The sequence below is a fragment of the Magnolia sinica genome, chromosome 12 (genome assembly GCF_029962835.1).
Source record: "Magnolia sinica isolate HGM2019 chromosome 12, MsV1, whole genome shotgun sequence".
In the NCBI taxonomy this organism is placed as follows: domain Eukaryota; kingdom Viridiplantae; phylum Streptophyta; class Magnoliopsida; order Magnoliales; family Magnoliaceae; genus Magnolia; species Magnolia sinica.
Window position 1 is genome coordinate 36,777,038 of NC_080584.1, and position 13,475 is coordinate 36,790,512.

The following is a 13,475-nucleotide window of genomic DNA, read 5'->3' on the forward strand; positions in this document are numbered from 1 at the left end:
ATGTATCAGTTATAAAGCATTTCCTTCAACAATAACTCCCCCTTACTTACTCCTCTCCCTTTCTCAAAGAAAGGCTATCCACAATCCATCCACAGTCCACAAGCTAACCATATATAACAATTACCATATATCAAGCATGACAAAATTATCCCCCTTTTTGTCACAATATGACAAAGGAAGAAACTGATGCATGGAACAGGATGTAGATAAATAAAGAAGAATAAGATGAGTAATGAGGAAAAAAATAGACAAGATATTATAGTTATACGCAAGTAAAGTTCAAACATCATTAATCAACATCATCCAAGTTCAACTAATTCAATCTTACAGACCAAAGAGAGTGAAGTATCAAAAGAGTTATTACAAACCAAGATAAGAAAATACTAATCAGAACTTGAAAAGGGAGCAGGAATAGATGGATCAATCTGATGTAAACCCTTATTAATGCGCCTCATATATTTATGCATATAAGCAAATTGCAAATCCTAGGTTACATGAATCTGAGCCACCTGTTCCTCAAGAGAATGCAACCTCTCAGCAAAATCAGAAGGTTGATAATCAGGGTCAGCCTCAGAATCTGATTCGAGCTCATCAAAAATATCGTCCATGTTTATGTCATCAGGAGGTAAATCACCTTCTTCTTCATTTACTGCTTCAGCTCCACGACCACCCACATTGACTTGACCATCAACCAACCTCAAATTCATCTTGTTTATATTTGAGTTGTTGAAAATAAGGTGTTGAATGGGTGCCTCTCCAACAGGCATAGCCACTAACATATGGGTGGCCAATACAGTCATAAGATATGCAAAAAGGATATCACTATGTGTAAGATGGAGATGAAATTGTATGATGGAATGACAGATTAAAGAAGGAAGACAAACATTTGTACCAGAAATAATGGAATGTAAAATTCGAACCACGAAAGAGGTGAGTTCGGTTTTGTTACCAGAACAAGGATAAAGATTTGAAATAAAAATCCTGTGAAGGACCCTGTATCTGGGTAACAAGTACTTTGAAGCAAGCACATTCCCATTTTGACTCCATTGCGCATCTATATTACATAATGCTCTAGTAAGCATACGTTTTTCTAATTCAGATAGTTTAGCTACTAGAGTGCTAATTAGAATACCTTCATCATTGACAGGTATATCCATTAGGCCAAAAATCAGATGTCGGTCTACTTCAAATAGACTTTCTCTAGTTGTTATAATAAAAGTTAAATTTTCAGTTGAAAAATCAGAAATGCATGCAAACATAGCCTGCACAATAGAACGGTATGCCGCCCCACCCCAATGTAGAATGTTATCCCATCCTACAGATTGGAGAAGAGGAAGGAGATCAAAAGGAGCAAGATGTTCAAAATGAACAAGTCACTCAACAATAACATTGCACATCCTTAAATCCTGCACATATGGAGGATCATCTTCGGGTGACCGAAGGTGACACCTTATTATTGGTGACGATCTAGATGTTGAAGGACCACGAGAGTTTTTCTTTTTGCCTCCAGCATTCATTTACAACTAAAAATACAATGAATCAAGAAGTTGCAAAAGAGATAGAGTGGGTCTTCTCAAAATCAAATTTTGGAAAAGAAAACCCCAAAAACCTCAATGAAACAAGAAATAAATCACTCTAAGAATGAAAATGAAGTGATATGAACTTGAATCTATAAAAATAATGGAATTAACGCACTAACCTTGAAGATCTAGAAAGGTGGGTACAATTAGTCGAGCTTAGACTCGTTGGAGAAAAAATACAAATGAAGAAGAAAGAGGTTTTTCCTCCAAATTAAAGCACCAGATGCGCTACACGACTAGTCGAGTACATGCTCGACCGGTCATGCCACGACTAGTCGAGTATGTACTCGACTGGTCGTGCACAGCCAAAAATGTGCATTTTTCACATAATTTTAAAATTTAAATAATTAATATAACAAATATACACACTATGATACATACATGCATGAATAATCAATTTAAATTGCACATACTAAGATCAAATTTCAATTTATTAAACCTGCTTTTGTCGAGTGGTTTAGTAAAATGTCAGTAAGTTGATTCTTGGTCGAAATATATTCCAAAGAAATTGTCTTTTCTTCCAGTAATTCACGAATGTAGTAATATCTAATGTCAATGTGCTTGGTTCGTGAATACTGGATTGGATTTTTAGATATGTTAATTGTACTGGAATTATCACAATATAAAACCATAGAATCCTGTGCAATTCCGTAATCGCTTAACATTCTTTTCATCCATACAAGCTGAGTACATGCATTACCAACTACAATGTATTCAGCTTCAGCAGTTAAGAGCGATACGGAACTTTGTTTCTTACTTTGCCAAGAAACTAAATAGTTCCCAACATAGAAACAACCACTACTGGTTGATTTCCTATCATCAATGTTACCAACCCAATCAGCATTAGTGAAACTAGCTAATTGAACATTAGTATCATGTGGATACCAAAGACCCAAATTAGCTGTACTTGTGACATATCGCATAATCTGCTTAACAGCAGTTAAATGTGACTCTATAGGGTCAGATTGATATCTAGCACAAATTCCTACGCTAAATGCAATATTAGGTCGGCTTGCAGTTAAATACAACAAACTACCTATCATACTGTGATATAATTTAAGATCCACTTTCTTACCTGTAGAGTCCTTTGAGAGTTTTAGTATCGTACTCATAGGAGTATCAAAATTTTTCCAATTCTCAAATTTGAACTTTTTAACTAAGTTCAAAGCATATTTGGTTTGAGAAATGAAGAAACCATCAGGTTGCTGTTTAACTTGCAACCCTAGGAAATAATTCAATTCCCCAACCATGCTCATTTCGAACTTAGATTTCATAAGATCTGCAAACTCAACAATCATGTAAGCATAGGTAGATCCATAAATAATATCATCAACATAAATCTGTACTATTAAAATGTGATCATTATGTTTCTTTACAAATAAAGTTTTATCAACACTTCCCATTATAAAGTTATGACTTAGTAAAAACTTAGTCAATTTTTCATACCATGCCCTGGGAGCTTGTTTAAAACCGCAGAGAGCCTTTTTTAGGCGGTAGACATGATCAGTACTCTTAGGGTCTTCAAAAACCAATGGTTGTTCAACATACACTTCTTCATGCAAATCTCCATTTATAAAAGCACTCTTTACATCCATTTAATAAATCTTGAACCTTCTAAAGCAAGTAATGGGTATAAATAGTCTAATTGATTCAAGACGAGCTACTGGGGCAAAGGTTTCATCATAATTGATGCCTTCAATTTGAGTGTACCCTTGTACAACCAGTCTAGCCTTGTTTCGAATTACATTACCAAGTTCATCAGACTTATTTTTGAAAATCCACTTAGTTTCGATAATATGTTTATCTTTAGGTATAGGAAATAAGTACTAAACATCATTTCTAACAAATTGATTAAGCTCTTCTTGCATCGCAACTATCCAGTTTTCATCAGTAAGAGCTTCTTTTACGTTAGTCAGTTCTATCTGGGATGTAAAGCACATGTAGTTACACACATCTTCTAGTTGTCTATGAGTGTGTACACTAGTGAGAGGGTTTTCAAGAATTTGATTAGTGGATGATCTTTAACAGTTCTCAGTTCAGAGTTGTTTTGATTTGATGAAGAATCTAGTTTATTAATTAGAAGTACTTCATCATTATCTGAACTTAAGACAAGTGTATTCAAGTGATCATCAATAACCACATTTACGGATTCTTGAATTACACCGGTTCTCTTATTAAAAACCCGATATGCTCGACTATTCAGAGCATACCTTAAAAATATCCCTTCATCACTTTTGGTGTCAAACTTATCCAGATTTTCTCGGTCACGTAAAATATAGCACTTGCTGCTAAAAACTCTAAAGTATTTGACAGTAGGCTTCTTAATAAACCACATTTCATAAACCGTTTTACCATTTGATTTTCTAATGTAAACACAGTTAATTATATAACATGCAGTATTTATGGCTTCGACCCAAAGATTTTTAGGGAGTTTCATACTGTCTAACATAACATTTGCCATTTCTTGAAGCACTCTATTTTTTCTTTCAACTATACCATTTTATTGTGGTGTTTTGGGCACAGAGAATTCATGTGATATTCCTAAATCACTGTAAAATTTCTCAAAACCGCTATTCTCAAATTCTGATCCATGATCACTACGGATCTTACAGACTTGACTCTCTTTTTCAGTTTGGATACGTCTAAGTATCCTTTTAACTTCATCGAGAGTTTTTTATTTGTCTCTTAAGAAGACTACCCAAGTATATCTGGTAAAGTCATCAACGATTACCACAATATACTTTTTGCCACCTCGACTCTCCATTCTAGTTGGTCTAATAAGATCCATATGGAGGAGTTCGAGCGGTTTAGATGTGGCATTGGAGTCAAATTTTTTGTGAGAACTCCTAGTTTGCTTGCCAATCTGGCATTCGCCATATATTTTATCTATTTTTTCATTTTTGGATAAGCCTCTTCTTACTAACCCTCTTTTGTCAATCTATACAAGTTATGGTAGTGTACATGTCCAAGGCGTTTATGCCATAACTCGGTCTCATCGGTATGGACCATGTAACACAATAAATTAGATGAGCTAGAGTCACTTACAATATAGAAGTTTTCAGAAGTTTTGTGACTAGTTAATATTAAAGAACTATTTTTATTTAAAATTTCACACCATAGTTTTAAAAATTTTACGCTATGATTTTTATCGCATTTTTGAGAAATGCTTAATAAGTTATGTTTTAAATCTTCTACATATAAAACATTCTCAAATAAAGGAAGGTTAGAAAGTTGAACCATACCTTGGCCAATAATCCTGCAGTTGCTACCATCACCAAATGCGACTGAACCATCAGTCATGTCTTTAAGATTGGTAAACAAACCTTTGTCACTAGTCATGTGCCTCGAGCATCCACTGTCTAGGTACCACTTTGAATGGCTTGAAGCTTTGAAAGCCATGGGGGCAACCAAGTAAGTAACCTTAGGAACCCATTTCATTACAGTTTTGGGTTTAGGAGTATAATTGGTCTTCTTGTGTTTGTAATTTATATAAGACCGACCCTTAGAGTTAAATTTTAAGAGCTCCTTAAGTAAATCAACAATTTTCTCAGCTAAAGGATTAGAATTCTGATTTTTATAGTTGATATGGTTGCTTTTAGGTTTTAAGGATTGAAAAGTTTTAGCATTTTTAGAATAATTTTGATTTGAACTTTTCCATTTTGAGTTTGAAGACTCTCTTTTCACAAACTTAGGAGGAGTATTCTTATGTTTGGGAGGAATATTTTTTTCGTAGCCCAAACCGGATCGGTCGACACATTTTCTAGATCCAGACAATAGTTTTTCTAACTTAGGATCACCTTGGGCATACCTCCATGTATCCTTTAAACTCAAAAGTGAAGAGACTTCAAGTTTTAGTTTTTCATTTTCAGATTTTAGAATCTCAATAAGGGAGGTTTTGAAATCTAAATCGCACTTAGATTTTTCAAAACAATCTGAAATGTGAGATTTTTCTAAAACAAGAGTATCAAAATTTTCTTTAAGTTTAAAAAACTTTTCTTTCTAAAGTTTTAGTTTTACTGTAATCTTACAACTTTCCTTGTATAGGGCATTGTAAGCATCTTAAAGATCTTCTTCATTTTCATGATCATTATTCAGATTTCCTTCACTAGTTGAATCATCATGATCTAAAAAAGTGAACTTGGCTAGAGTCATAAGGGCTTTGACGTCATTACCGAACTCGGTTTCAGAATCTTCTGATTCAAAAGAGGCTTCAATGCCAGAAGATTCATCCCAAGTAGCTAATATACCTTTCTTTTTAGGTTTGTCCTTTTTAGGACACTTGTTTGCTAAATGCCCATATTCATGGCAGTTGTAACATTGACTATCTTTTAATGATTTCCAAGTTTTAGATTTAGATCTTTTCTTATCATTAGATTTTTGAAAATCAACTCTCTTTTTACTTTTAAAAATTTTGTAAAACTTTTTAGCTAAAAGGATCATATCATATTCAGAATTTTCTAAATCAGAATTACTACTATTTTCTTGAGAAAAATATTTAGAAGATTTAAGGGTGATAGATTTACCTTCAGGAGCTTTAAAGTTTAACTCATAGGTTTGTAAAGAATCAATTAACTCTTCTACCCTCATATTATCTGTACCACAAAGTTCCTGGATTGCAGTCACCTTTGAATTGAACCATTCAGGTAGTGAACGTAGTATCTTTGCACAGACTTTACTTTCTGGGATTTTATCATCAAGAACCTAGATAGAGTTAACAATGTCATTTAATCTAGTATAGAAGTCCATGAATGTTTCACTTTCCTCCATACGTATTTTCTCAAATTTGGTTGTGAGGATTTGGACTTTAGATTTCTTGACGATTGTTGTTCTCTCTTGTGTCATTTCTAAAATATCCCAGGCTTGCTTTGCAGTATCATAGGATATAATTCTTTTGAATTCATCCGATGATAGTGCACAAGTTATGGCGTTTAAAGCCTTTACATTGGCACTACTTTCATTTTTCTGAAGAGTGGTCGAAGTAAAATAAGGTGTGACTTTCATTGATTTAGATCCATCGATGCCAGTTACTTCAGTGGTAGGAGGTGTCCGTTTAGTCACTGTGGCTTGCCACATGCTCTCATCCATGGATTTTAAGAAAATCCTCATTCTGGCTTTCTAATAGGCATAATTGGAGCCATCAAATGGTAGAGGCCTAGTGATTGAAAGACTATTAAAATTTAACATCTTAAATAGCTCAGATCGATTAGTTTAGGAAATAAATCTAAATAGAATAATTAAAAATGAGCTATTAGGCTTTGATAACACTTGAAAAGGCCGAGCTATATGTCCTAGAGGGGGGTGAATAGGACTATGTTAAATTAAAAAAATAACTGCGAAATTTAAATAAATTAAATACAGATAGCAATAGACAATCCCACAATGCTGAAATGAAATACAACCTTAAAAGTACGAGTATTGAGAGGTTGATACAAATGTTGTTCTACAGACAACCTTACACCATAAAAACCAAGGGTTTATGGCAGGACAACCTTACTAGAACTATTTGTGTGTCAAAAACTCAAACTTGATACAAAAGAATAAATAAATAAATAGCAAGGAAGGAAATTTAAGCTATTACAACATTTCCACACATCCACATAAGGATTACAACATTCTCCACAAATGATAATAGGGAAATTATAACCATTCATAAAAAGAAATAAACATTCAATCCACAAGACCCGAAATTATAGTGGTTCGCTTGTGTGTACACCAACTGTTTGGTAAAGCAGCCACACAACTACTCCACTCCTAATATCCTCACATAGTGGATATTAGTGTTCACTATGAAAATAAGTTTTTCTAGGTTCACCTAAAACCCTCACAATTGTGTCTTTCAAGTGGGCTTACACAATTCAAAAACCCCACACCCTGAGTTTTCTAGATCACCTCAGACAAACCAAAACAGAGATTTTTCTGGCACAATCTCAAAAACCAAAACAGAAATTTATAATAAAGTAAAATACCTAGAATTTCAACGTAGAAGTTCAATGTCCCACCCGGAAGAACCAAATTAGAGTAGAATTTCAACGTAGAAGTTCAATGTCCAAACTCGCTTATGAAATGGTTCTAGGTTCTAAATTGATTTTAAATTAAATTAAGTTGGGCTAGCTCTATTTAATTTTGATTCCAAGAAAAGGATAAATCTTAATCCCTTCTTCAAATATGATTGGAATAAAGAATACAAAATCAAATATAATAAAGTTAAATTAAGGGAATATTAAATGAGCACAATATAGCTTAAAAAGAACACTAACTTATCTCTCAGAGTGGCATATTGATTTATCTGGAATTGAATAAAAACTCTGAAATTCGTGCTCTATTTATAGGTGAAGAAATTGCGTTCACGACTAGTCCTGAGGACACTATGACAGGTCGTAGGACCAACAAATTTTTGAATTTTTGAGCGTGATAAGATAAAGTCATTCCACGACTGGTCGTAAGACCTTCACGACCAGTCGAGGAACCTCCATGACTGGTCGTGTGTAACCTGAAATAGTTACTGGACTTTGAGTCGTGGGCGTAGGACTGGACGAGCTCGAGTCGTGCACTGTTCACACGACCGGTCGAGCAGTCTCTAGGACTGGTCGAGGCTTAACAAAAAATTCTAAAATTTTACAACAACTTTAGGACGGGTCGTGGAATTTCTTGGACTGGTCGAGCCAATGCCAAGACTAGTCGAACTGAATCCAGGACTAGTCGAGAAACAATCTATTCACTTATAAAAAGATCAAATTGAATTATGTATTCAAAATTTCCTACCCTAAGGTCAATCTAAGGTCATTCATACCTTGTTAGTGAAGTATGAACATTGAGAACTTCTTTTCCTTCAGTTGATAGTCGTTCTTTGAAGTTCATGAAGCTTATCATGTAGAGAACCTTGAACTTGAGACTTCTGAAGCTTGAAATTGACATTCATTGAAGCTTAAGCTTGAGTTGTGCTTTGCCTTTAGACGAAGCTTAGACACTTCAAACTTGAACGAGTGAACTATCATATGGTGTTGTATACATCACTCGATGTATATTGAAGCTTGAAATTGAAGAACCCGACTTGCATTATCTCTTGAGGTAAAGACTTTTACTCTTGTACATGAAATGTACAGACCTGAATATGTAGAGGTGCTGGATAAGACAAGAATTCCAATAGGTTTTGGCACTACAAAATTTAACAACAAAAGGAGCTAGAAAACATCACACTTACGAGACTAAGCATGTTTAATTACTAATCAAGTAATTAAATTCTAAGTGCTACTAACCAAGTAAAGTTCCATCGTAAATTCAGATCCACATAACAACTTAATAAATTCAAATAATGGTCATCCAAGGATCCAATCCCATACACTCATCACTCCCCAAAATGATCTAGGCTCTAGCCCAGTCCCGTCGACATCCACCTCGCTAATAAGGACCGCCAAACTCCTAGTAGTACGCCCACTCCTCATCGTCGTAGGCACCGATATCGTCCAATGCATGCTACTCTAGGGTACCTGCATCTATATCGGATTCTGGTTGGTATTTTAGAACACCGTCCCAGAGTGGGAGTGAGTGATCAACTCAGTGGTACCAGTAACAATAGGCATACGAATTATCATGCATAGGATACATTTAATGAACAACAAACAGCATAGAATCCTAAACACTGTTGTTAATGCAAATGCTGGTTATGATATGATGCATGCTCCTCTCAAACCAACACTCCCTCAAGCGACAACATCTCACGTTCACGAATGAACCAACACTCCCTTAAAGTGACCTCGACTACATAATTGCCACAATAATAAATGCAATGTTGTGGAACATGTTCACCAGGGTGATTAGTTAAGTTTATTCATTCAGCAAGTTGGGGAAACCGAAATACCCTAATGGAGTTGTTACCCTAACCGATCACACGGCTTAGGGGTCATGGTCATGTGACTCTCACAATCCTTAGCCCTATGTTGGGGTCGTCAATCCCGAAAGTGGTATAAACATAGAAGAAATAGATTAGGACTTGAATCTCCTACTCGCGGTTACTGTAGGAGGTCGTCACCCCATCACAGGCCGATAGCACGGGCAATGTCCCATATCACCATTCCCGGCTCACAAGTCTAAGTGCTCAATGGACACTACGGGGAGGCTTGTCACCTCGGTGTAGGCCGACAACATGGGCATAGTGTCCAATACCACAATCCCCAGCTCATGAGACTTTGTGGGCCGTACATAATGATTAGAAGTGGGTGCAATGGTCTCAAGGTACTTCAAGTTCATACAGGCGTGATTAAACATGGTTAACGTACAAGGATGGTCGACTAGTATTCAATGTGCCCTGACGGGCTAAACTGTAACTAATTGACCTAAGAACACTGTCTCGTGTAGTCCAACTACGGCCAACAACCTATGATTCAACTATTCGGGCCAGATTCACTCATGGAAAGGTCAAATAAGGACCGCCCACATAATTTCAGGTAATCAACCGATCCATAGGGGAGTATGCAATAATTCACAACAAAACACAGATTCCTTGGATGCAATCCATACATATCAGGCACAATTTTTGTATGATCAGTACATGGACAGCCACGCACAAAGTTCTACTCAAATTTACAAGTTCTACATAACATATTCTAGCCAATACAATTATGTGGACAACTATATAGCAATGCACCAAAATAAATCTTCCACATGTCAACATACATCATATAATTCAGCCATGCATTGAAAATCCAGATAAATGACTCGACCAATCAGCCAATCCATGACATTTCATGCCTTCATTTAAGCATAATTAATCACTAGTTTAGAAATTCAAGGACTCAAATACCAAATAGCAATTTACAGCACTTCATATCATCATGTTAGGCATAGTTAACACTAAACTAGGAAAAGCACAATTAACTAGCAATAATTTGGGGAAATCCACAATTTTGTATCCAACATGGCATGCAAATTTGCAAATCAATTATTTGGGGGTTTGGGGCCTAATGCCCTTCCATAATTTCTGTAATTTCTAATTCATTACTGAAAATGTTATGTTAATAAACCCTGAGTATTGTCAAATTTTGGTGTGTCAAACCAATTCAAGTTTGTATCTTGATGTGTATCAAGCTTGTGTATTTATTCACATTGAATCTTCGATGTTCGTTCTGTTCATGCTGAATTTATCTTGTCGATATCTATGACGAACTTGCCGACATCTTCAAACTAGAAGAAAGTGAAGACTTAGTGTTCAAGAACACTGCAATTCAAGATCTGGAACCAGAAAAGTCCAAGAACTCAAGACCTAGTTGAAGAGTGTGTTTGGTATGTTAAGTTCAAGCGCAAAATTTAAAACTGCTGAAGTGATTGATAGTTTGATGGTTCATATGTTCTATCTCACAAGTAAGGTATGATTGACCTAGATTGACCTTAGATCATGATTAGATCATTTCATACTTTCGGTCGGTCATTTTGGATACTTTGTAAGTGTAAAATTCTGTTCTTTCGACTAGCCCTAGCACTGGCTCGACCAGTCCTACAATTTCCTCGACCAGTCCAGGATTTGTTATGAATTTTCAAAATTTTTCTATTGGTCTACGACTAGTCCTAGAAACTGCTCGACCAGTCATGTGAATAGTACTCGACCAGTCGTGCAGTGCTTGACTCGTTTTCCAGCGAGTGATCTAGACTCACACGACCAGTCATGTTATGTCCACGACCAGTCGAGCAGGCCACTCGACCAGTCGTGGGACCTACAAGGCCAGTCGTGCAACTGAAAAATCTTATCGCACTAAAATTTTTGAAAATCTGTTTAGATAAGGCCAGTCATAGCTAACCCAAGGCCAGTCGTGTGAACCAATTTTTTACCTATAAATAGTGCTCAAATTTCAGAGTTTTCCATTCAATTCTTATCATTCTTAGGCAATCACTCTGAGTTTATTTTAAGTACATTCTAGGCTATTTTGTGCATATTTAAGATTCTTTAAAGTAGCTCTTGTATTTTGATTTTGATTCTCTATTCCATTCTTATATTAAAAAGGGATATTTGATTTACCCTTTTATGAGATCAAAATCAAAGAAAAGCCCTTACTGATTTAATTAAAAATCATCTAAACTTAAAACCTTATATACTTGTGAGACTAAATGTTGAACATCGACGTCGTCATCAAGTTGGTTCTACCGGGCTGCTTCAGAATCATCATACACATAAGTATTTTACTTTTTCTGTAATTCAATTATATTTGTTTAGTTGGTGAGATTGTTCCAAAAAATCTCTATTTGTGGTTTGTCTAAGGTGATCCAGAAAACTCAGAGCATGGAGTTTTTGAATTGTGTAAGCCCACTTGAAAGACACAATTGTGAAGGTTTTAGATGAACCTTGAAAAACCTATTTTGGATTAGTGAACGCTAATATCCCGAGGGAGTGGATATTAGGAGTGGAGTAGTTGTGTGGCTATTGTTTAACAGTTGGTGTACACATAAGCGAACCACTATAATTCTTCATGTTTGGTGGATGTGTGGTTTATTTCTTTATCTTTTATGGTTTAAGATTGTGGGATGTATATATGGATGTGAATATCGTAATCTTTACATTTCAGCATTGTGTGGTGAATGTTGTAATAGATTAGTTTCTATTTCTTTTATATCCTCTTTAGTTTGAGTTTTTGATACTCACCCACGTTCTAATAAGGTTGTCCTGCCATAAACCATTGGTTTTTGGTGTTAGGTTGTCCTTAGAACCAAGTTGGTATGAACCTCTCAATACTTGACTATTGAGGTTGTTATTTCCTTTGGTTAATTGCATTTTATTTGACTATCTTATTATTGTTATTCTGCTTATTATTTTTAATTTGGCGTTGTCCTATTCACCCCCCCCCCCCCCTCTAAGACATATTGCTTGGCCTTTTCAAGTGGTATCAAAGCCTAATAGCTTGATTATTTGGATTTAATTCCTTAGCTAACCGATCTGAGCATTTAAGATGTCAAATTTTGATAACCTTTCTATCACTAGGCCTCCACCTTTTGATGGCTATAATTATGCTTATTGAAAGCCAGAATGAGAATATTTTTGAGGTCTATTGATAAGAATGTGTAGCAAGCCACAGTAACTTAATGGACTCCACTTACTGTTGAAGTTATATGCCTTGATGGAACTAAAACTCTAAAAGTTGCTCCTTATAGCACTTGGACCCCTCTTTAGAGAACTAAGAGTAGTGTCAATGCCATGGCTTTAAATGCAATCATTTGCGCACTATCATCAGATGAATTCAAACGAATTATATCTTGTGATACTGCGAAACAAGCCTGGGATATCTTAAAAATGACACACGAGGGTATGGCTACTGTCAAGAAGTCTAAACTACAAATCCTCACCACTAGATTTGAGGAAATACGTATGGAAGAAAGTAAAACATTCATGGACTTCTACACTAAGTTGAATGACATAGTCAACTCTATGTGGGGTCTTGGAGATAGCATCCCAGAAAGCATAGTCTGTGCAAAGATACTATGCTCACTACCTGAAAGGTTCAGTTCAAAAGTCACGACCATTCAGGAACTTCATGATACAGAACAGATGCAGGTTGAAGAACTGGTTGGTTCTTTACAAACCTACGAGCTAAACTTTAAAGTTCTGAAAGGTAAATCTATCGCCCTTAAATCTTCTACAAGTATTACTCATGAAAATAATAATTTTGATTTAGAAACTTCTGAAGATGATATGGCCCTTTTAACTAAAAAGTGTTATAGGATTTTCAAAAGTAAAAAGAGGGTTGATGTTCAAAAACTTGTTGAAAAGAAAAGATCAAGATCTAAAAACCGGAAACAGCTAATGCTACAACTGCCATGAATATGGTATCTAGCAAACAAATGTCCTAAAAATGACAAACTTAAAACGAAAGGTATGTTGGCTACATGGGATGAATCTTCCTGCTCCGAAGC